Source organism: Kogia breviceps, chromosome 5 (assembly GCF_026419965.1).
Source record: "Kogia breviceps isolate mKogBre1 chromosome 5, mKogBre1 haplotype 1, whole genome shotgun sequence".
Classification (NCBI taxonomy): domain Eukaryota; kingdom Metazoa; phylum Chordata; class Mammalia; order Artiodactyla; family Physeteridae; genus Kogia; species Kogia breviceps.
Genome location: NC_081314.1, coordinates 123,764,068 through 123,790,165, shown reverse-complemented (window position 1 = coordinate 123,790,165; position 26,098 = coordinate 123,764,068). Strand labels below are relative to the sequence as shown.

At 36.8% G+C, this 26,098-nt stretch overlaps 1 long non-coding RNA gene across 1 annotated transcript in view; it reads left to right on the top strand.

Moving 5' to 3' along the window:
- Positions 1-792: 792 nt before the first annotated feature.
- The window catches only part of LOC136794273 (uncharacterized), a 173,003-nt gene continuing 147,697 nt past the window's right edge, over positions 793-26,098 (top strand). The window contains exon 1 of the long non-coding RNA XR_010840820.1: positions 793-881. This is a non-coding gene — a long non-coding RNA (uncharacterized lncRNA). The remainder of the gene's footprint in view (positions 882-26,098) is intronic.

The window sequence follows — 26,098 nt, the reverse complement described above, 5'->3', positions numbered from 1 at the left end:
TCTGGGACAGTATATTTCAAATAAAACTGCTTTACATAAAAGTTCTGTTACAGTTCTATCCTATAGAGATTTTTCTCTTCTCACAAAACATCTAGAGTGTTTTTCCAATAAGAAACAGAGTTAGGATTGCTTGATCTTCTTTCACATTAATTTCACATATTTCCCATGATAAAATTAAAAGTAGCTCACCTGTTTTATCCATTATGTTGGAGTGCCTTTATATAAATACATTAAGAGGGTTTATAGTTATATATATATGTGTATATTTAATATATGAGTCTATAGCTACTAGGCCATTTGTGGGATGGGAGAGGGCCTTAAATAGCAAAGAAAAAAAATCTTAGAGGAATACATACTTGTAAAATTTACTTGAGTTCTGCTGAAGTGTTATTATTTCAGAAAATGCACTAGAGAAGGAAAATATTCACTTCTGAAATGTTTGAAAACCTGAAATTAAAAGAGAATGTTTCAAAGACCATATACATATCTAGACAATTTAAACTTTATCAATATGTGTATATAATTTCGACATATTTTACCAGTAAGAATTACATTGAAGCCTGTAAATGTAGAAAATGAGAGCCATATTCCTTAAATTGCTGCAACATAGCTCTTTAAAAAGTGATATCATAGAGCGTTGCTGCTTTTTAAAAAAATGAGGAATTAAAGAGTTTCTTTAGGTCCTAATAGATATACTTGGAGACACGTCTGTATTCTCAACTTCTATTTTCCCCTAATTCTTTTGGAAGATGATTAATGTAGAACTTTCCTTTTCTTTCTCTTCAAAACCAGGTTTGATATGTGATCCTGATGGAATGAGATAAACAGAAAGGAGAAAATATGGCTCAGAAAGGGGAAGTTGAAACAAAGCTTTTAAAAAAGTAAGTTATTTATTTTTTATTAACTTATTGCCAAAGTAGTTAGAGGCTCCTCTTTTACCCCAGTCAACAGAAGTAGTCTCTTGAAACCTAAAAAGATGTCAAAAGGAAACATTAGGGAAAATGACTGTGGTTGAGATTACATTTGGGCACTTGTAGGAATTTATCAGGGTGAAATGACTTGGATAGGAATCATGGAAATGTAGTTAAAATAAGTGTGGTTGTTGTATGTATTTTCTCTTAAAAATCACTTCACTTTTAATGCTAGAAAGAAAAGATTGGTATGAGGAGGTTGTAATCAGAATTCAAAGCAATTAAATTTCAGGGACATAGACCTTAATAATAAGGGATTTGTGAAAATTGGATCAAGACTTGGCTTAAATTTTAGAATTTTCTCCTATATTATTTTGAAAAAATTGAAACAAAAATTGACAGTATAATATTACAAACACCCATATAACCTTTACCTTGATTCACCGACTGTTAATATTTTGCCATATCTCTCTCTCCACGTCCTTTTAAAAAAGTAACTTTCAAAACTGCAGTGGACTCCAGCTCTCATTACATAGGTCCCCATCCCTCCCAAGCAGCCCTAATTAAAAAAGCAAAAACAAAATCACTGACCTTACTCTTTACTTTCAAAAGTAGTGAAAAATGAACATTTACTTGTATACATTATAATTAAAAATGAAATTAAAAAACAAACAAAAAAGAAACTGCAATGGTGATATCAAGACACTTGACCCTTAAGTATTTCAGCAGGTAACTCTGACATAATCACACTCAAGAAATTTAATATTAATATAGCAATAGCTAATACACAATCCATACTCATTTACCCCATTGTGCCCCAAATGTTCTTTTTAAATTTTCAACTCAGTATCTGATTAATATTCTAATAGTATATTTGTTTTTCATATTTCTTTAAATTCCTTTAGTTTAAGACAGTCACCTTACACTTTTTGTTTTTCATGATTATGATATTTTTGAAGAACCCAGGTTAGTGGGCTTGTAAACTCTCTCACAGTCTGGGTTTGCCTAATTGCTTCTTTATGATTAGATTCAAGTTGAACATTTTGTCAAGAATAATAATACCTAGATAATATGCTAATTAGCTTGATTGTGGTGATCATTTCACATTGTATACAAAAATCATACATCAAGTTGTATATCTTAGATATATACAACTTTGTCATTTGTCAATTACCTCAATAAAGCTAAAAATTTTTAAAAAAATACCTAAATAGTGTTTTATACTTCCTACTGCATCAAATCAAAAGGTTAATGATACCTGTTTTTTTTTCCCTCTTATTGGTGATACTAGCGTTGATGACTTGCTTAAGATGGTCTCTACAAGAGCTCGCTGTTGTAAAGGTGCTTTTCCTACTTGATAATTAATGTACATACTATATGCTGATACTTTGAAATTATATGAGTAGCCTGATCTTCAATAATTTATCAGCCAATAGTTTTAGTACCTATTGATAACTAAACCATTACTTTGATATTTGAAAATGATCTAATTCTTTTAATTCTGTCATTCTACATTAATTAACTGGCATTATTCTACAAAGAAGAACTTCTACTTACTCACCCTTTTACTATAGTTATGGACTCCTGGATTCTTTTTAATGAAGACCTTAAAACCTATTATCATTTATTTTGATATTTACATTAGCCTAAAATTATCCAATGAGATATCTTTCAACTGGGTCCGTGTCCTATTGATATGTCCCTAATTAATACTTAATTCTTCAGTAATCATGCTAGTTTGCATCACCCTACTGTACGAATAAAGGATTTATTACCAATTATTCCAAAGATTGAGATCTGACACCCTCAGCTGTCTGCCCTCTTTGGGAATTGTCCTCAGCTGAAGATAGATGCCTTTTTCAAGATTATATTCCCTTTCTGGTATTAGGGTATGTGTGGAGGGGGGTGGGGGGGAAAGAGAGAGCTAGGAACCTGAATGTGACAACTGGTCAATGAAGGCATAGAAAAGCCTTGCTTCTTCTTTTCAATTTGGTACAACTCGGAAGAGTCATGCCAGCTTCAGAGCTCCATGTGAATTTGGCTAAGGGCTTGTTGTGACTACATCACAGACCAAATTTTTCCTCCTCCCAAATTTGCTTTTGTTCCCTTCTCCCACTGTTACTGATCCCAAGAACGTTCCTTAATGAACCTCCAATTTGTTAATTTTCATCTGAGTATACTTCATGTAGATCCAGACTTGTGACAGTTTGACAATAGTCTGAAAAAACAGATGCTAAAATGGGATTTTGGAGCTGGATCACCCACTGCTCAGTGAGTAATGAGGTGGAATATGAACAGCTCCAGGCATCTGGTAGCAATGATAAAGCTTTTACCATGGGCAAAATGGGAGGTTATTTTGAAGGAAAATGGGAGGCTACGTGAAGGAAAATGCAATGGTGGGTGCAATGTATTAAGCATTTGAGATACATGTGGGAAATAGTGATTATAAGAGCAATGGTATTGAATAATGCTTCATGGGGGCAATTGATGCTTTTGGAAAGAGAAAATGAAAGACTGAGGAAGGTTAACCATCAATAAAAGGCTAAAGGTGCAAAACAAAGGGCTGACTTGGAAACACACGAAGAAATTCTTATTGCCAGCAGCTTAAGGCAGAAAAGGCTGGAGAACTAGGCTCAGGACTTAAGGCTAGCATAGCTCTAGAGACACTTAAATACCTTGACTAGTTAGATTGGCCATGACAAGACTAAGGCCCTGATTGGCAAAGAATGGGACACAAATGAAGACAAGTGTTTGATGCACTTGGAAATCTTGAATCCTCAGATTCCCCAGGACCCACTGAGTCTGCAGATATAGCCCACCACTCTTAGAGCAAAAGGTATTTCCTCTAAAAATAGGGTGTGGCTTATCAAGATTACATTAAAAACTAACTTTAAAATGTAAAATTTGGCTTTGATATAAATTTACTAAATATAAAGGAAAGTAGGCTTTGATGAGAGGGGACAATTAACATATTAGTGATTCAAACATTTAGAGCAATGTAAAACAGAAAGTTTAAGTAGAACTTCCATAATTCTACTGAGATAATAACTTGCTTGGTAAGAAAGTGAAGACGCTGCAAAGCATAAACTAATGTATCAGTATTGGGTATTTCAAAGTGTTTGTGGGGAAGGCTTGCTTTGACAATTAAGTTCAGACAAACACCTCCTATTTATTATGAAAGCAGACAAGCACTCCAGCCTTTAGAAAAATCGTAAAGAAAGGTGAAAATATTTTTCTTGAAGGAAAGATGCACACGATGCTTACAAGTACATTTTTTGGAAATAATATATATTGATCATTTTGTAATGCTCAGTTTTCACTGGAAGGCACTTGAGCTTCACAGAAAAATAAGAAAAAATCAAGTGAGAGGTTATATATCTGTCTCATTGCTTGGCTAGATTAAACCAGGCACAATACTATAAGGCTGTTGGCTCCACATCAGAATTTTTCAAGATTAAGGTTGACGGCTGTTTTATATCCAGCCAAAATGTATTATCTCTAGAAACAATGGGTATGTCTTCTTTAATTATGGAAACTCAATATGATTCTGAATACGATACTTCATAGAAAGAACTAAATTTGTTTGTTAATCACTACCCAGATGTAGCAAACTGATTAAGAAGAAAAGAGCTTCTCTTTTGACTAAAAACGTGCAACATATAGGGAGGGGGCTAACACCCTGTGCCAAAGTATAGAAATTTAAAAGCAAAGGTTTTGAGTTATGGGCAAGATTCAATCTAAGTGAGAGCCCCACAGTTAGAGTTTCCACTCAATATCAGCCCATGTAGAGACAGGACACTCTGTCAACACACATACATAGGCCCATGCACACCACCCTCCCTTGCCTCGAAGCCAGTGCAAATGGGATCTAAAATAGACACGTGACCCTAGCCTGGCCATCATTCTCTCCCATGGGCATATACACAATGATCTGGGGTGATCATTTTTTTTTTCCTCAGGAATATGAATCAAGAAGCAGAGAGAAAATGTGACTGTTATTTTCCATATTTCTTTGAAATTAGAACAAGATTTCCGTTTTTGGAAAACAGAATCCTTCTTCAGAGGCAAAATGATAGAATCAAAGGTGTAGAGCATGGAATGAGTACAAAAATCCAGGGCAAAGGGAAAGAGGAAAAAAAAGGAGAGATACCAAAAGGCTGCCTTGACAAGTAGAGAATTTTATATGACGCTGAATAAAAAAACAAGGGCTTGTAGAGTATATGGGATCATGTGATTGCCAGATGAGGAGTATGAATTCTGCCCAGGAATCAATAATGCAAGAGCTCTCTAAACCATAAAGCAGGAGAGTAGCATCATCAGAGTAGGAGGCATGAAATCGAATGCAGCAGCAACGTGCAAGGGAGCTGGCGGCAGAGGTACCTGCAGGGAGACCATCCTGGGGGGTGATGAGCATCTGGCCGAGAAAACCACTCTCCAAAAGAACCGTAATCTGACACTCTTATTCTTGCCATCTCATTATGTCATTTCTTCACTCATTCTTCTTGACTTTCTTCCATTCTTCCATGTTCCCTTTCTGTCTCCTTTCCTACTGGACTTTTTGCTACCGTTACTCTGTGGTCATGTTTTAAACAGTATCCACTGTTGCAAAATTTCTTGAATAATGACTCCCCCCCATTCCCCCACACTGCTGTCTTTCTAACCTCACTATTTGGATTTCCTGAAGCAATTGTCTGGAAATCCTTTTTGCATATGTATATTACTCTAAAATATTGGAAGTTGATGCTTTTTACCAATGATTGATAGAATTTTCAAAAGTCATGAGGCTGTAAAAAAGTCAATTCAGTTTTCCACGATTGTTTTGGCTCTGCTAGTATTTTCTTTTCCAAAAGCATCCTTATCAACTTTCTGCTTCATGTGTTGTTTGACTGCGGAATGTTGAAGAATATAAGCATCTGCTTTTGACAAATATAAACTAACGCGAATATTAGAGAAGCCAAACCATAAAGAAGGTAAAATTACTAATTAAAAAAAGAAAAGAAAGATATGTCTAACTTTTAGAAAACTCACACTTTGATGCGTATATAAGTGAGTCAGCATTATGGAGGGATTCTTTTAGTGATTTCTCTCCAGGTTCAAAAAAAAATCAAATGATTTTTTTTCTGACTACGTGGCTAAGAGGCAAAGACCAAAATGCTGGAGGCCAATTGAAAAATAAAAAGATATAAAAACAAAATCACAGATATTTTAAAGAAAATAAAACTGGAAATACGAAAATAATTTACCAAAATTCTATCTATTCGCAGGTTTTTAGCACGTCTTCTGAATGAGCTCAGGAACAAGCTTTACGCTCATTTCATTTGTCTACTCCAGACCCGCTTCACTTTCTCGGTTACCATGCATGTGGCTGAGGCTGATTTTCATGGTGGGGACCTGAGACGAGGGATTTTTAGGGGGGGATTAAGGGAAAGTTATTTAGCATCTTCAGTTCATCCATATCCTAGTCAGTAGATACAAGCTTGCTTTTCTCAATGATCTCACTGGTGAACTATAATTAAGGAACAGGAATGTTGTTAAGTTGGTGTCTCAATAGTCTGAGAGCTCTAGCTACTTCATTTTGACACCCACCACGTCCCACTTCTGCCATATAGTCTGGAGATCTTCAATTCTGTTCCCAATCAGTTCTACATGTGAAACTGTGCATGGGTCTTAGATTCCAGGAGTGGTGTAGAGATGACATTTGGCAGAGATATTACCAGATTTGTACCCACAATGGCCACTACAAAGACTTGAAATTATATCAACAACTTGTGAGGTTGCACAGGTTGACTTTATGTCCTTTATGCTTTTTATCTCTGTGCCCTATAATTTTGTCTAAGCACTTTTAGACATGCAGTTAATACTGAATATGCTTTTCTTATCTGTGCATTTTCCCATTTTGCACACCAATCTTTATCCTTAACCTCTGTCAAAAATCATCTCAAAATTAATTTCTTACAAGGAGTTATTCATGGTTAGCCTGGCTTGATATTCTTGATAACTTTATTACGGTAGGATTCAGAAATGAATTTTGAGCTGTATTAAGCTGTATTAAATTCACTTACATGTTATCGCCCCACGTGTACTTCAGTTATTGTTTTAGTGAAGGTTCCTGTGTGTATAGTTTCATCAAGTGTCCCTGAAGTCAAGGACTGTGCCATAGATTTATCATATCTTCCTGTGTCTCTGTAATGTCCTTTCCTCTATAAAGAAACATTGCTGGCTGACAGCCCAGGACCAGAACACAGCAGCCTCTTCGTAGAAATGTCTGTTAATAGGATAAACGTATAAATGTGCTTTAGAGAGCCCAGGGACTTACTGGGGATTCCCTTAGATGTCTCCTTCAGTCCTGCTCTTGTTCCTCCTGAATCCACACTGGATGCTCACCTACTGCATTAGCTGCCAGCCATCGAAGACACCCTGGAAATCCCAAGCTCTGGTTGCTTGGCTTTTTCTTCCTTTGTTTCTGTGTAAGCAGAGCTTACACACTGCTAAAAATTTCCACAATATGACAGTTTGTGAGTGTTAATATTACTCAAATTAAAATACCTGTCTCTTTTCTTGTGCTGAATCCTCATTGATTCCCTGCAGAGTCCAACAACTGGGCTGTGAAAAGTCCCCCAAATTGTACAGTTGTTTAATGGCTCTCACTTAGTCACTGCAGCACTCGTAAATGACAGATCACAGCACATCAGGGGCTCAAATGTCAAAACAGACATCGAAAATTCCATGAAAATCCAAAAGGGTAAAACCTTCCTGACTTTTGTTCTCTTAACTGCATCACTGAAGAGACAGCATGATTAACCTGGGCCACCATTAAATGCCAATGAGCAGGAACTTGAAAATAGTCAGGTGAGGGCTCCCCTGGTGGCGCAGTGGTTGAGAATCTGCCTGCCGATGCAGGGGACACGGGTTCGTGCCCCGGTCCGGGAAGATCCCACATGCCACAGAGCGGCTGGACCCGTGAGCCATGGCCGCTGAGCCTGGGCGTCTGGAGCCTGTGCTCCGCAACGGGAGAGGCCACAGCAGTGAGAGGACTGCATACCACACACACACAAAAAAAATCAGGTGAGCTTTTCTGAAACTGGCTAAATGGGAATGCTAGGAGTGACTGTGAACATGAATAAAATACTTCTTGGTCATCTATTACTGTGCACCAGGCATTGTCCTGTGCACTTCAAGAGAACTGTCTAATTTTATTAAATCAAATCTCCCTGTATCTGAAACTTGTTTTTTCTTTTTTCTTTTTAACATCTTTATTGGAGTATAATTGCTCTACAATTGTGTGTTAGTTTCTGCTTTATAACAAAGTGAATCAGCTATACCTATACATATATCCCCATATCTCCTCCCTCCTGCGTCTCCCTCCCACCTTCCCTATTCCACCCCTCTATGTGGTCACAAAGCAGTGAGCTGATCTCCCTGTGCTATGTGGTTGCTTCCCACTAGTTATCTATTTTACATTTGGTAGTGTATATATGTCCATGCCACTCTCTCACTTCATCCCAGCTTACCCTTCCCCCTCCCCGTATCCTCAAGTTCTTTCTCTACATTTGCGTCTTTATTCCTGTCCTGCCCCTAGGTTCTTCAGAACCAGTTTTAAAAAAATTTTTTTTTTAGATTCCATATACATGTGTTAGCATATGGTATTTGTTTTTCTATTTCTGACTTACTTCACTCTGTATGACAGTCTCTAGGTCCATCCACCTCACTACAAACAACTCAGTTTCGTTTCTTTTTATGGCTAATATTCCATGGTATATATGTGCCACATATTCTTCATCCATTCATCTGTTGATGGACACTTAGGTTTCTTCCATGTCCTGGCTATTGTAAATAGAGCTACAATGAGCATTGTGGTACATTACTGTTTTTGGATTACGGTTTTCTCAGGGTATATGCCCAGTAGTGGGATTGCTGGGTCATATGGTAGTTCTATTTTAGTTTTTTAAGGAACCTCCATACTATTTTCCATAGTGGCTGTATCACTTTACATTCCACCAACAGTGCAAGAGGGTTCCCTTTTCTCCACACCCTCTCCAGCATTTATTGTTTGTAGATTTTTTGATGATGGCCATTCTGACTGGTGTGAGGTGATACCTCATTGTAGTTTTGATTTGCTTTTTTCTATGATTAGTGATCTTGAGCATCCTTTCATGTGTTTGTTGATGATCTGTACATCTTCTTTGGAGAAATGTCTATTTAAGTGTTCTGCCCATTTTTGGCTTGGGTTGTTTGTTTTTTTGATATTGAGTGGCATGAGCTGCTTGTAAATTTGGAGATTAATCCTTTGTCCATTTCTTCATTTGCAAATATTATCTCCCATTCTGAGGGTTGTCTTTTCCTCTTGTTTATGGTTTCCTTTGCTGTGCAAAAGCTTTTAAGTTTCATTACGTCCCATTATTTTATTTTTGTTTTATTTCCATTACCCTAGGAGGTGAGTCAAAAAAGATCTTGCTGTGATTTATGTCACAGAATGTTCTGCCTATGTTTTCCTCTAAGAATTTTACAGTGTCTGGCCTTACATTTAGATCTTTAATCCATTTTGAGTTTATTTTTGTGTATGGTGTTAGGGAGTGTTCTAATTTCATTCTTTTACATGTAGCTGTCTAGTTTTCCCAGCACCGCTTATTGAAGAGGCTGTCTTTTCTCCATTGTATATTCTTGTCTCCTTTATCAAAAATAAGGTTACCATATGTGCATGGGTTTATCTCTGGGGTTTCTATCCTGTTCCATTGATCTATATTTCTCTTTTTGTACCAGAACCATAATGTCTTAATTACTGTAGCTTTGTAGGATAGTCTGAACACAGGGAGCCTGATTCCTCCAGCTCCATTTTTCTTCCTCAAGATTGCTTTGGCTATTCAGGGTCTTTTGTGTTTCCATACAAATTGTGAAATTTTAAATTCCAGTTTTGTGCAAAATGCCATTGGTAGTTTGATTGGGTTTGCATTGAATCTGTAGATTGTTTTGAGTAATAGAGTTATTTTCACAATGTTGATTCTTCCAATCCAAGAACATGGTATATCTCTCCATCTGTTTGTATCACCTTTAATTTCTTTCATCAGTGTCTTATAGTTTTCTGCATACAGGTCTTTGGCCTTCTTAGGTAGGTTTATTCCTAGGTATTTTACTGTTTTTCTTGCAGTGGTAAATGGGAGTGTCTCCTTAATTTCTCTTTCAGATTTTTCATCATTTGTGTATAGGAATGCAAGCAAATTCTGTGCCTTAATTTGTATCCTGCTACTTTACCAAATTCATTGATTAGCTCTAGTAATTTTCTGGTAACATCTTTAGGATTCTCTATGTATACTATCATGTCATCTGCAGTGACAGCTTTACTTCTTCTTTTCTGACTTGGAATCCTTTTATTTCTTTTTCTTCTCTGATTCCTGTAGCTAAAACTTCCAAAACTATGTTGAATAATAGTGGTGAGAGTGGGCAACCTTGTCTTGTTCCTGATCTTAGTGGAAATGGTTTCAGTTTTTCACCATTGAGAACGATGTTGCCATTGGTTTGTCATATAATGCCTTTATTATGTTGAGGTAAGTTCCAACTATGCCTACTTCCTGGAGGGTTTTTATTATAAATGTGTGTTGAATTTTGTCCAAAGCTTTTTCTGCATCTATTGAGATGATCATATGGTTTTTCTCCTTCAATTTGTTAATATGTTTTATCACATTGATTGATTTTCATGTATTGAAGAATCCTTGCATTCCTGTGATAAAGCCCACTTGATCATGGTGTATGATCCTTTTGATGTGCTGTCGGATTGTGTTTGCTAGTATTTTGTTGAGGATTTTTGCATCTATTTTCATCGGTGATATTGGCCTGTAGTTTTCTTTCTTTGTGATATCTTTGGTTTTGGTATCAGGGTGATGGTGGCCTAATAGAATGAGTTTTGGAGTGTCCTCTCTGCTATATTTTGGAAGAGTTTGAGAAGGATAGTGTTAGCTCTTCTCTAAATGTTTGATAGAATTCACCTGTGAAGCCATCTGGTCCTGGGCTTTTGTTTGTTGGAAGATTTTTTATTTTTAAATTTTATTTATTTATTTATTTATTTATTTATTTATTTTTGGCTGTGTTGAGTATTAGTTTCTGTGTGTGGGCTTTCTTCTAGCTGCAGTGAGCAGGGCCACTCTTCATCGCGGTGCATGGGCCGTTCACTGTTGCAGCCTCTCTTGTTGCGGAGCATGAGCTCCAAACACTCAAGCTCAGTAGTTGTGGCTTACGGGCCTTGTTGCTCCGCGGCATGTGGGATCTTCTCAGACCAGGGCTCAAACCCATGTCCCTGCATTGGCAGGCAGATTCTCAACCACTGCGCCACCAGGGAAGACCTGTTGGAAGATTTTAAATCACAGTTTTAATTTCAGTGCTTGTCATTGGTCTGTTTATATTTTCTGTCTTCCTGCTTCAGTCTCGGAAGGTTGTGCTTTTCTAAGAATTTGTCCATTTCTTCCAGGTTGTCCATTTTATTGGCATATAGTTGCTTTTAGTAATCTCTCATGATCCTTTGTATTTCTGCAGGATCCATTGTTACTTCTCTCTTTTCTAGTTCTGTTGATTTGAGTGTTCTGTCTTTTTTTCTTGATGAGTCTATCTAATGGTTTATCAATTTTGTTTGTCTTCTCAAAGAACCAGCTTTTAGTGTTATTGATCTTTGATATCGTTTCCTTCATTTCTTTTTCTTTTATTTCTGAGCTGATCTTTATGATTTCCTTCCTTCTGCTAACTTTGTGGGTTTTTTACTCTTCTTTCTCTAATTGCTTTAGGTGTAATGTTAGGTTGTTTATTTGCAATGTTTGTTGTTTCTTGAGGTAGGATTTTATTGCTATATACTTCCCTCTTAGAACTGCTTTTGCTTCATCCCATAGGTTTTGGGTCATCGTGCTTTCATCGCCATTTGTTTCTAGGTACTTTTTTATTTCCCCTTTGGTTTCTTCAGTTACCTCTTGGTTATTTAGTAGTGTATTGTTTAGGCTCCATGTGTTTGTATTTTTTACAGGTGTTTTTCCCCATAATTGATATCTAGTCTTATAGCATTGTGGTCCTAAAAGATACTTGATATGATTTCAATTTTCTTAAATTTACCAAGGCTTGATTTGTGACCCAAGATATGATCTATCCTGGAGAATGTTCCATGAGCACTTGAGAAGAAAGTGTTTTTTGTTGTTTTCGGATGGAATGTCCTATAAATATCAATGAAGTCCATCTTGTTTAATGTATCATTTAAAGCTTGTGTTTCCTTATTTATTTTCATTTTGGATGATCTGTCCATTGGTGAAAGTAGGGTCTTAAAGTCCCCTACTATGATTGTGTTACTGTTAATTTCCCCTTTTATGGTTGTTAGCATTTGTCTTATGTATTGAGGTGCTTCTATATTGGGTGTATAAATACTTACATAAATTGTTATATCTTCTTCTTGGATTGAACCCTTGATCATTATGTAGTGTCCTTCTTTGTCTCTTGTAATAATGTTTATTTTAAAGTCTATTTTGTGTGATATGAGAATTGCTCCTCCAGCTTTCTTTTGATTTCCATTTGCATGGAATATCTTTTTCCATCCCCTCACTTTCAGTCTGTATGTGTCCCTAGGTCTGAAGTGGGTCTGTTGTAGACAGCATATATACGGGTCTTGTTTTTTTTTCCGTTCAGCCAGTCTATGTCTTTTGGTTGGAGCATTTAATCCATTTACATTTAAAGTAGTTATTGATATGTATGTTCCTATTACCATTTTCTGAATTCTTTTGGTTTTGTTATTGTAGGTCTTTTCCTTGTCTTGTGTTTCCTGCCTAGAGAATTTCCTTTAGCATTTGTTGTAAAGCTGGTTTGATGGTGCTGAATTCTCTCAGCTTTTGCTTGTCTGTAAAGGTTTTAATTTCTCCATCAAATCTGAATGAGATCCTTGCTGGGTAGAACAATCTTGGTTGTAGGTTTTTTCCTTTTATCACTTTAAATATGTCCTGCCACTGTCTTCTGGCTTGCAGAGTTTCTGCTGAAAGTTCAGCTGTTAACCTGGTGGAGATTCCCTTTTATGTTATTTGTTGTTTTTCCCTTGCTAGTTTTAGTATTTTTTCTTGGTATCTAATTTTTCATAGTTTGATCAATATGTGTCTTGTTGTGTTTCTCCTTGGATTTGTCCTGTATGGGAGTCTCTGCACTTCCTGTACTTGATTGACTATTTTCCTTTCCCATATTAGAGAAGAGAAACTTGTTTTTTTCTGTTTCCTATCTGGGCTGTGTCTTTTCCTGAGGGAGGAACCAGAGCAGTTCTTCAGAAGAAATATATTAGGATCCTAAAAGAATTTTACTTTACTACATGTGGGCCCTCAAATACAATTGAGAATGACAGTACTGCAACCTAACACAGCCTGAAAGATTAAGTTAATCACTGACAATTGTTTAACCAGAAAGATACCAGACATTATAACTCACATCATAATGATATATCTTTGAGAGAGTCTCACATCATAAATGATATATTTTTCATATATGATTTACTTTTTAAAATCATCTTCATTAAAAAAGTAAACATCAAATTTTTTAAAAATGTGAAGCAAAAATAAATTAAAAAGCATTTCAACACAGACACAGCCGTGTTTAACAATGCATAGGCACCTCTTGCTACATAACATCTACTCTAACCTTGGGAAGTTTAAAACAAGAATCATTTAATTTCACTCATATGCCTACCAGCCAGCTTGGGATGAAATGATCTAGGCTGGACCGGGCTGGGCTTGCTTCCATACTCAAGACAGTGTGTTGGATGGATGGTGCTCCTTCACATGTCTGTTGTTCTCCTTGGATCAGTGGGAAAGTTAGAGCACAATCTTCTCACTGCAAGGGCAGCTGTGCAAGAGAGCACATAGCTATCAGACAAGCACATTTCAAGTCTTTGCTTGCATCATTTCTTCTAACATCCCATAGGTCAAAGTTAATTGTATGGCTAATTCTAAAATCAATGGGACAGTGAGATAAATATATTAAGTCCATCGTGGGAAGGGGAGGGGATGCAAAGATTTCCTGAACAGTAATCCGAGGTATTTCTTCTTCTAGGTGCTTCACAATTTTACAGATAATACAAATATTCTAGTGCAAACTATTGTTTTCTTCAGTTTAGTAATTTAGCTAAATGCTCTTTCTAGGCTTCAGACGTTTCTATGTAGTTCCCTTTGCCTGAAATGTCCTTTTAGCTTTCTGACTAAATTTGACTTATATTTCCAAATTTCCTCAGTATCATCTCCTCTAGGAAGATAGGGCTAAGTGCCTCTCTCCATTTTTAATGTAGCTCTTAGTGTATTATTTTCAAATTTCTAATTACATATTTTTCTCCCATAATTGACAGTAAGCTTCTTCAGGGCAAGTTTCAGGTCTAATTCTAGATAATTAGTTTTTTGGTGAATTGAAATGAAAGCACATGTGTTATGTATGTTTTTCCTTGTCTTGTCGTTATCAATGACCATTTTCCAAGAGGTTTAAGGGAACATATATACAATATTTCAGTTAATAATAAAAACAATACCTCCCATTTGCAGAAGGCTTTAGAGTTTATAAGCTGCATGTATAGTCACCTAACTTGAGATAAGAAACTGCTCTCTGTCCTCAGTTCCTGTATTTTTACTCATTTCTATCATTATCCTTTATTAAATCTGTCCTTTGACTTCATTGTACCTGTCTTTTGTCATAGTCTTTGATTCTATTATTGACAAGTAGTGCTGGAAAAAATAAAAAAAAACTGTGAGCACTCTTTAGATTTTCGATCTCAGTAGGGTTCTGAAAGAAAGTCATTTGGCCATCTTTCATCTTGTCAACAATCTCTTCCAGCTTCTCTTTTCTCTTCTCTCTTCTCTTTTCAGCTGCTACTATAATTCTTCATAGCAATTTTAGTCCTCTAACTCATATCCTAACCCATCTTATTTTTTCTAAATTATTAATAATTGGAGAAAAATATTGTAGGAATTACTTATGTTGTCCTTATCAGAAGAATGCATGCAGCTGCCCAGACACAACAATTTTCTTCTTCTTCTCCCTGGTGCTTTGACACTTTATCTTCCTTGTCCTTGAATCCCAAAGCCTAGCCTCCTTCTTAGATGCTCTTCCTCTATAATTAGTTTATTCTCTTTTCTCCCTAAGTACATACTTAAAAAAAAATCATGTCAATAAATTATCATCACTTCCTCATAAGTTACCCATTAGAAAATGAGCACCTGGGCATGGTCATTTTAGGACCTGCAATACCAGGTACACAATCATTTTATGTTCCCACAGCAGAACAGTCCCTATTTTTCCCAACTCGGATGTGATCTAGAGTAATATGGAATGATAATCCCTTCCTTGGTGTTGCGTGCTCGGCCAGAAGATGAGATGGACAGCAAGTGCAGAAATGGTGAAATATGTGTGTTTGGTCTTTGAAGGCAGAGGTACCACGGACAAGTTTCAGATCAAGGGGCTGATAGTTACAAAAGACAGTACAAAGCATGATAGGGTAGGGTACACTGGATTATCAGGCTAGTTGTTGGTGAATATTTGAGGGCTATTGCCACTTGTGGGGTACTAGGCATTTCTTTTATCAGACTGTGTACAGGCAACACACTTATGCATTAGAAAACAAGGCTCAGTTAGCATGTGCATTGAGTTGTGCATAATAAATACTTTGACTGATTGACCAAGTGAGTTGGGCATGACAGGTATAATTATTTCCTTTTTAAAAAATTTTATTTTATTGAAGTATAGTTGATTTTACAATGTTATGTTAACTTCTGCTGTACAGCAAAGTGATTCAGTTATACATACATATATATATTCTTTTTCATATTCTTTTCCATTATGGTTTATCACAGGATATTGAGTATAGTTCCTTGTGCTATATAGTAGGACCTTGTTTGGTTTTTTGTTTGTTTGTTTTTGTGGTATGTGGGCCTCTCACTGTTGTGGCCTCTCCCGTTGCGGAGCACAGGCTCCAGATGTGCAGACTCAGTGGCCACGGCTCACTGGCCTAGCTGCTCTGCGGCATGTAGGACCTTCCTGGGCCGGGGCATGAACCTGCGTCCCCTGCATTGGCAGGCGGACTCTCAACCACTGCGCCACCAGGGAAGCCCGACCTTGTTGTTTATCCATTCCTTTTTTAAAAAATTAATTAATTAGTACTTTGTTCAAGGACTTGAAACAAGAACATGGAAAGGCCCACACTAAAACCCAAGTCTTTATTCAAGAACTTTCTTTTCCATTATCATTTGGAACTGAGTTTTGAATTTATTCCAGAGAAAACTCTGTCAGTTAGATATAACTTGTTATCATCCTTTCTTCCCACTTTATATACTTTCCCCAAATATTTTATGGTTTTAAATATACATGGTAGGCACATCTCAAGAAGGGCAAGATCTATTTATGAAAAATCCCAGAGTTACAAAAATTTCACAATAGACCCAGAAATATACAGCCACACACTCTGAGATGGATTCAACTCTTCCTTAAGAATGAATTTGAGAAGTTACTCTCACTGGCAGATAGAGGCATCCAATTTCAAAGCCAACGTGCTTTTAAAAATCTACTTGATTTGCTTTAGGAGGAACATTTTTTTTCTATCTACTCTATCTCCCTTTTATTTTCCTGATTTTCATTCTTTAATTCTAAGTATCTCGTCTATGAGTGACTTTTTTTTTTTTTTTTTTTTTTTTTTTTTTTTTTTTTTTTTTTTTTTTTTTGTGGTACGCTGGCCTCTCACTGTTGTGAGAGCACAGGCTCCGGATGCACAGGCTGCGGAGCACAGGCTCCGGATGCACAGGCTCAGCAGCCATGGCTCACGGGCCCAGCTGCTCCGCGGTATGTGGGATCTTCCCGGACCGGGGCACGAACCCGTGTCCCCTGCATCAGCAGGCGGACTCTCAACCACTGCGCCACCAGGGAAGCCCTATGAGTGACTTTTTAAAAATAAATTTATTTATTTATTTTTGGCTGCATTGGGTTTTTGTTGTTGCGGGCAGGCTTTCTCTAGTTGTGGTGAGTGGGGGCTGTTCTTTGCTGCAGTGCGCGGGCTTCTCATTGCGGTGGCTTCTCTTGTTGTGAAGCACAGGCTCTAGGCATGCGGGCTTCAGTAGTTGTAGCTCGCGGGCTCTAGAGCACAGGTTCAGTAGTTGTGGTGCACGCACTTAGTTGCTCTGTGGCATGTGGGATCTTCCCGGACCAGGGCTCGAACCTGTGTACCCTGCGTTGGTAGGCAGGTTCTTAACCGCTGCACCACCAGGGAAGCCCTATGAGTGATCTTTTAATTGGCACTTCTCAATGTCAGAAAAGATATAGTGATATAATAATTTGACTTACATTAAATTTTAAGAAGGGGGAATGAAAATCCATGTTACTTGCTGAAACTTTTCCTTTTGCCTGAAATGCTGTGTCAATCTGAGAAATCTGACAAAATTTTGTTCAATTTTTAAAATGAATTCAAATGACTTCTCTTTCCCACTAAAGTAATCTCTACTCCTTTTGTTCAAACCACCAATTCAATACTCTTTACATTTCATCCAACTAAATCATATGTTTATCTGCTTCCCACGTGGACCATCTTTCCTCTAAAACATCATATCCTGGTTTTGTGTAGCCAGCACTTATTACAATTTTGCTGAATAAATGGATGAGGGCTGAAGCCTCAAGGGGATTATTAAGAAAAGAGGTACAAGAGGGAGGAGCACTGATGAAATCCAACTAACATCCATAGTGAATTTGTGGGCCACATATGGTCACAGCCATCATTGTTAGGAGCCTGGAAAAATAAAAAGAACTGGAATGAAAATATTGGTTTTCCTCCTGAAGTGATCACCTGCTGACTGCAGCATTCTAGAAAAATGGTAAAAAAAAAAATCAATTTTGAGTTAATGTGTTGAGGGTAGGAGTAGAGAACAATGCTTATTTCAGTCACTAAAGCTGATTGAGAGTGTGATCAGAGCTCAGAAAGAAAATCAGTCCAAATTACCTGAAAACTTATTATTATCCAAGCCCCAAATAAGGCCGAGTTTAATGCAATAGGAAGTACATTTCATATAGACTCGTTTATCTATCCATCTGCCTCAATCTAATTTATAATTATAAGCATTTCATTAATCACTTAAAAAGACATATTTATAAGGCACATTATTATATGTAACAATGGTAAACTGACTTATCTTAAAGCCAGCCTTGTATTTGAGCAAGGAAAAGCTAATGCTGTTTATTCCAGTGCTCGGTTTTATATTAAAGTGTTGGATTGGGAATTAGGTTTAAGATGTAAGTCAACATTATGTTAAGAAATGCTTTCGATTATTATTAATAGTTTAAAAAGGTGAATTATTGATGAGTCTGGATGATATATGATAGATGCAAGATGAATATCAACATTTTCATTTTATTGATTTAATTTTTTAACCTCTTTATTGGAGTATAATTGCTTTACAATGGTGTGTTAGTTTCTGCTTTATAACAAAGTGAATCAGCTATACATATACATATATCCCCATATCTCTTCTCTCTTGCCTCTCCCTCCCTCCCACCCTCCCTATCCCTCCCCTCTAGGTGGTCACAAAGCACCAAGCTGATCTCCCTGTGCTATGTGGCTGCTTCCCACTAGCTATCTATTTTACATTTGGTAGTGTATATATGTCCATGCCACTTTCTCACTTTGTCCCAGCTTACCCTTCCCTCTCCCCGTATCCTCAAGTCCATTCTCTAGTAGGTCTGCTAGTAGGTCTGCATCTTTATTCCTGTCTTGCCCTTAGGTTCTTCATGACCTTTTTTTTTTTTTTTTTTTTTTTTTTTAGATTTCATATATATGTATTAGCATACAGTATTTGTTTTTCTCTTTCTGACTTACTTCACTCTGTATGACAGTCTCTAGGTCCATCCACCTCACTACAAATAACTCAGTTTTGTTCCTTTTTATGGCTGAGTAATATTCCATTTTATATATGTGCCACATCTTTACCCATTCATCTGTTGATGGACACTTAGGTTGCTTCCATGTCCTGGCTATTGTAAATAGAGCTGCAATGAACATTGTGGTACATGACTCTTTTTGAGTTATGGTTTTCTTAGGGTATATGCCCGGTAGTGGGATTGCTGGGTCATATGGTAGTTCTATTTTTAGTTTTTTAAGGAACCTCAATACTGTTGTCCACAGTGCCTGTATCAATTTACATTCCCCCCAACAGTGCAAGAGAGTTCCCCTTTCTCCACGCCCTCTCCAGCATTTATTGTTTGTAGATTTTTTGATGATGGCCATTCTGACCGGTATGAGATGATATCTCATTGTAATTTTGATTTGCATTTCTCTAATGATTAATGATGTTGAGCATTCTTTCATTCTTACAGGCAATAGAAGAACATGATTAAATAATTAATCTTTCATTCTAGCATGTTGGCTTCCTGTCTTTGTCATCTCTATGAAATGTGATCATAATTTCTTGCTATTTGTAAGAATCAAGTTTTAAAACACATAATCAGGGAAATGATCCAATTTTTAAGTTCTTACAAGCATTTACAGTCAACTATTCTATATAAGTTACTGAATAAGCATTTTGGAAAAGATAAAATGTAATACTAGTTTCCTGCGCCTGTGAATTTCAGGTCCAAAGTGTGTGAATGAAGGTGAATAACTATCTCAAAGCAAATGCATACTCTTTCAAAGTAATTACATATAAACTTTCTTTTCTTGGTCTGAAAGTCTGCTGATACCAGGATAATTTTGAGTCTTTTTTTAGTATATGAGTTTCCTCTTCAAGTTCTCATTCATTAAATTGAACCAAAAGCCAGATCTTAGTCTCTTGAATGGTTTCTATTGTTACATTTTTCACCTTTTTCTGCCTTTCCGAGCCACTCTTCCGAGGCACTCTTTTACCTAACCTGACATTGACCATCTCATTAAATGTGGAAAATATTATCAGAAGCATAATCAATGTTTGCTGAAACTCCCATGTCCTAACAGCTAATCCCAAACCTCATGATTCAATAGAAAATCTTACCTGATAATTATAACCCAACTACCATTTTAAAGGGAGCCAGAAACATGTAAATGTGATTTTATACTTTCTATCCAGCAGTGTTGCAAATGATTAGCTTCTAGTGCCTGGAGCTTTAACAAAAATATTGATTAGCTTTCAAATAATGCTACAGGTAGTAAAATGTTGAATTTTGCTGCAGGTAAACTGTGTCCTGTCAAATAATAATCAACAGCCAATTCACCTGAGTATTTGAGGAAAGAATTCACATTTGGCAGGTAATAAACCAACATAGATATTAATATTAATGAGTATTCTTACTCATTTTGAACACTTATTACACACATTTTCAGAAACATCTTGGCATTGAATATTTATTCACAATAATATTACTATTTCTTCAATTAAAAGCTACCCTAAGACAATTTTCGTGTTCCTGCTGTTCACTTTCCCACCTATGACACCAAAGGGCCAAGTTTTAAAACCATATTGAATGTATCATCAAGTCAAAGTAATATCTACTGAAGAATGTTAAGACATTATCTCAGGCCACACCTTCAGGGGGAGGTCACGGGGGGAAAACGAACCTTGCTGGAGTTTGGATTCGGGCAATAAACTGGCTTGGGATCGCAGTGGACTCATTTTGCCCTCGGATTTCAGTCAGTACAAAGTGAAGGCTCTCCACTAGATTATCTCCGAGGTCATTTCCAGTACCAGGGGGAAAAATTCAAAACACATAAATTCTAATTTTCAAGCCATTTGACGCTGACTTACTTTTTCCTGTTAATTATTTGGTATGTTTTAGGAATTGCCATTTACTTAGTGATCACTGTTCTTCAGCCCAGCCTGACTTGGTTATGACAACCTACTTCTTTGTGACCTTTTCTTCCTAACTTAAGCGAAACAAGCAGATTTCATGTGTTACATAAGGGAATAAATATGGGAATAAACTAAATCCCAAATATGCAGTACTCATAATTAAGACCTCCTCTCAGAAAGACAAAGCTCTGCTTTGAGGCTCTGTTTTGATAATCCAGCAATGTGGACAGTGATGTGTAGCAGCGAAGTATTCAGATGGCTACACAAGTAATTCACATACTAAAACCAAGTTGAAACCCTTATTTTTCAAAAGCTTTTGCATTAAGGTCTGAATTGCTACCATTTTGCCTCTAGAGAACAGAACACTTTCGTACTATTATAAGCTATTTCATTAAATAGCACTTAATACGTACAATAAACTATATCACAAATGGCTAAGCAAAGAATATAGATTTAGGGCAGATTATGACCTTGTCATTATCAGGTACAAAGGAAGAAAGCAATTTCTTTGTGTATAATTGCATTTAAATTTTATGCCATAACAGTTGAAATGAGAATTGTTAGTCATTTAAAGAGGCACTTTAAAGATTAATTTAATGATATATACTTGGACTAAATAAGGAGACCTAAAAAATAATAAAAGGGAGTTTTATTTAGAAAAATCCCTCACTTCTTTGTAGTCCATATCAGAATCTATTATTGCAGCTTTGTGCTGGATGAATAGGTTTGTGTGGTAGCAGGGAGGACAGAAGGGGCTGGCATTTACCCAGAGGGCTTTCCAATTTCTAAAATTAAAAATCTTCTGTCACCGTAAATTAAGTTTAATTTAAACCATTTGATATCAAATATCTATAAACAATAACTAAATTGAAAAGGGAAAAAAAAGACAAAACGAGAGTAAGAAAAAGTGTCAAAGAGCTGAAAATCCCTTCTAAAACAAACTAGACTGAAATCATGAAGCTCTTAAGACAGTGTGTTAGGTTGTCACTCACACACCAGCCCAGCTCCAAATTATAATGTGCACTCAGACAGCACCCACCCTCAGGGTTACAGAACCGGATATTTCCCCCTTGATTCTGATCTGACTTTCTGAGAAATCTGGAGCAAACCTCAGAAAATTTCAAAGGAAGACAGCTGGTGGGGTTGATAAGATGAGGAGAAAAAAGGAAGGATGGGAAGTGGTGGTGGTTGTAGGTAAAGGAAATCTGCAGAGTGCAGAGAAAACCTGAAAGGAGAAAGAGAACAACTGAGAAGCATGGCGTAATTGGAAAAAAGAAAAAGTGATTCAGATGCTTTTGGGTTCTTGACATCTGTACATTCCAGAAGATTTAGAAAATAAAACAACAGTGGGAGCCTATAAGTTATGCAGTTTCTTCCTAGACTGTATTTACCATCTTGGAGATTAGGAAATTTGGCCTAGTTGAAGTCACCATTATTATTTTTCTGGAAATGTGAGACTCTACTATAGCTTGTTTATGGCCTATAAATACTATTTTCAACATCACAGGTTTTGATTACTTCCATTTAGTCAAAATTATGTTGTTAGGACCTGTAAAACACAGACATGGTATCTTGTGGGTTTGGTTCCAGATCACTGCAATAAAGTGAATATCACAATAAAGCAAGTCACATAAATTGTTAGGTTTATTAGTTCATATAAAAGTTATGTTTACACTCTCCTGTAATCTATTAAGCTTGCAGTAGCATTGTGTCTAAAAACACAATGTACATACCTTAAGTAAAAATATTATATTGCTGGGAATTCCCTGGTGGTCCAGTGGTTAGGACTCCACGCTTCCACTGCAGGGGGCATGAGGTCAATCCCTGGTCTGTGAACTAAGATCCCCCAAGCTGCGTGGCTTGGCCAAAAAAAGCAGATTCCTAGGCCCTCAGTGATTCCCACTGAGTCCAAATAGGGTCCCAGGAATCAGAAAAAAAAAAAAAAAAAAAAACCCAAAACTATATTGCTAAAAAATGCTAACAAATATCTGAGCCTTTGGTGAGTTGCCATCTTTTTGCTGGTGGAGGGTCTTGCCTTGATGTTGAGGGCTGCTGACTGATCAGGGTAGTGTTTGCTGAAAGTTGGGGTGGCTGTGGCGATTTCTTAAAATAAGACAACAGTGAAATTTGCCACATTGATCCCTTCAAGAAAAATTTCTCCATAGCATGCAATGCTGTTTGATAGCATTTTACCCACAGTAGGACTTCTTTCAAAATTAGAGTCATCCTCTCAAACCCTGTTTCTGCTTTATCAACTAAGTTTATGTCATCTAAATCCTTTGTTGTCATTTCAACAATCTTCACACAATCTTCATCAGGAGTAGGTTCCACCTCAAGAAACTACTTTCTCTGCTCATCTATAAAAATCAACTCCTTATCCACTGAAATTTAATCATGAGATTGTAGCAATTCAGTTACATTTTCAGGCTTCACTTCTCATTCTAGTTCTCTTGCTATTTCTACCACATCTGCAGTTACTTCCTCCACTGAAGTCTTGAACCCCTCTAAAGTCATCCATGAGAGTTGGAATCAGTTTCTTCCAAACGCCTGTAGATGTTGATATTTTGACCTCTTCCCATGAATCACAAAATACACTTAATGACATCCAGAATGATGAATCCTTGTCAGAAGGTTTTCAATTTACTTTGCTTAGATCCATTGTGGAATCACTATCACTATAGGCAGCTATAGCCTTACAAAATGCATTTCTTAAACAATAAGAAATGAAAGTCAAAATGACTCCTTGATGCATGGCTGCAGAATGGATGTTGTGTTAGCAGGCAGGAAAACAACATTAATCTCATTGTAAATCTCCATCAGAGCTCTTGAGTGACCAAGTGTGTTGTCAATGAGCAGTCATATTTTGAAAGGAATCTTTTTCTGAGCAGTAGGTCTTAATAGTCAGCTTAAAATATTCAGTAAACCATGTTGTAAACAGATGTGCTGCCATCCAGGCTTTGTTGTTGCATTAATAGAGCAGAGACAGAGTAGATTTGGCATAATTCTTAACAGCCTTGGGATTGTCAGAATTGTAAATGAGCATTGGCTTCAACTTAAAGTCACCAGCTGCATTAACCCCTAACAAGAGAGTCAGCCTCTCTTTTGAAGCTTTGAAACCAGGCATTGACTTCTCCTCTCTAGCTATGAAAGTTCTAGATGGCATCTTCTTGCAATATAAGGCTGTTTCATCTACATTGAAAATGTGTTGTTTAGTGTAGTGACCTTCATTAATTATCTGAGCTAGATCTTCTGGATAACTTCTGTAGCTTCTACATCAGCACTTGCTGCTTCACCTTGAATTTTTATGTTATAAAGATGGCTTCTTTCCTTAAACCACATGAGCCAAACTCTGCCAGCTTCAAACTTTTCTTCTGCGGCTTCCTCTCTCTCAGCCTTCAAAGAATCAAAGAGAGTTAGTTAGGGCCTTTCTCTGGATTAGGCTTTGGCTGAAGGGAATATTGTGGCTGGTTTTATCTTCTGTCAAGACCACTAAAACTTTCTCCATATCAGCAATAAGGTTATTTCTCTTTCTTATCATCCATGTGTTCACTGGAGCAGCACTGTTAATTTCCTTTAAGAGCTATTTCTTTGCATTCACAACTTGGCTAACTGTTTGGCACAAGAGGCCTCGCTTTCAGCCCATGTTGGTTTTGGACATGCCTTTCTCACTAAGCTTAATCCGTTCCAGCTTTTGATTGAAAGTGAGAGATGTGAGACTTTTCCTTTCACTTGAACACTTAGAGACCACTGTAGGGTTATTAATGGCCCTAACTGTAATATTGTCATGTCTCAGGGAATAGGGAGGCCTGAGGATAGGGAGAGAGATGGGGGAATGGCCAGTAGTGGGCAGTCAGAACACAAACATTTATTGATTAGGTATACTCTCTTATGGGCGAGGTTTGGGGTACATCAAAACAACTACAATAGTAACATAAAGGATCACTGGTCATAGATCACCATAACAAATATAACAATAATGAAAAATTGTGAAATATTGTGAGAATTGTTAAAATATGACAGAGACATGAAGAGAACAAATAGGTTGGAAAAATTGTCTGATAGGCTTGTTTGATGGAGGGTTGCCACAAACCTTCAATTTGTAAAAAATGCAACATCTGTGAAGCACAATAAAGTGAAGCAAAATTAACAAGGTATACCTCTATAAAGGATTTGAAATAAAATTATCTGTCATTTCAATGGTCTTTTTAGTACTGTTTGTGTATTATTAAAAATTCCACTTCAATCTCTGAATTTAACACTCTAAATTTAATTAGTTAATTAATTAATTTTTGGCTATGTTGGGTCTCTGTTGTTGCGTGTAGGCTTTCTCTAGTTGCAGCAAGCGGAGGCTACTCTGTTGCAGTATGCAGGCTTCTCCTTGCGGTGGCTTCTCTTGTGGAGAACAGGCTCTAGGTGCGTGGGCTCAGTAGTTGTGGCACACAGGCTTAGTTGCTTCATGGCATGTGGAATCTTCCCGGACCAGAGCTCAAAGCCTTGTCCCCTGCATTGACAGGCAGATTCTTAACCATTGCACCACCAGGGACGTCCCTGAATTTAGCACTCTAAATTAAGTATCATGCTTTGTTTTAAAGCAGTGTAGTAATAATAGAACATTCACATTCTAATGGCTTTGAATTGGTAAAATATGAGTAGCCAGGGCTCAAGTTTACCTTTGCAAAGCAAATCCTGTTTCAATGGGACAAAAATTTTGGAAAGAAAACATTTTACATACTAAGAGAATTTTCTTCAAAAGCACCAAAGCAATTCAAAAGTACCACTGCACTAAGCACAACCATTATGCTAATTAGAGATTATTTAAATTTATTCTTCAAATAGGTTTCTAAGGGTCTTACTGGGTCCTCTGTTAGCCTAGTCGAGTTAATGTATATGACATCAGGGAATGCTTTTGCTACCCTTTAAATAAGTCACTGTGGCAAAAACTATTATTTGCTTATTTGATATCTATCATCTTCTTCTTGTTGTTAACAAAACATGAATTTTGTGTGATTCAGCAGTATCTCGAGGTATATATTCCCTTTCCTAACTTTGCAGCTAGGTTTGGCCATGTGACACAGTTCTAATAGTTTGAAAGGTTATAATCTAACCAATGAGATTGAAGTGAATGTCTGCAAGGATTTCTGGAAAAACTTTATCTTTCTTTGTTTATTATTTTAAAAAAAATTTTATTGGCGTATAGTTGATTTACAATGTTGTGTTAGTTTCAGGTGTACAGCAAAGTGAACCAGTTATACATATACATATATCCACTCTTTTTTATATTCTTTTCCCATATAGATCATTACAGGGTATTGAGTAGAGCTCCCTGTGTATCTTTCTTGATGAAAGGGTGAAGCAGCTGATACTGTTGTTCATATTTTCTTGATGTGATGTCTGGTTACAGTCTAG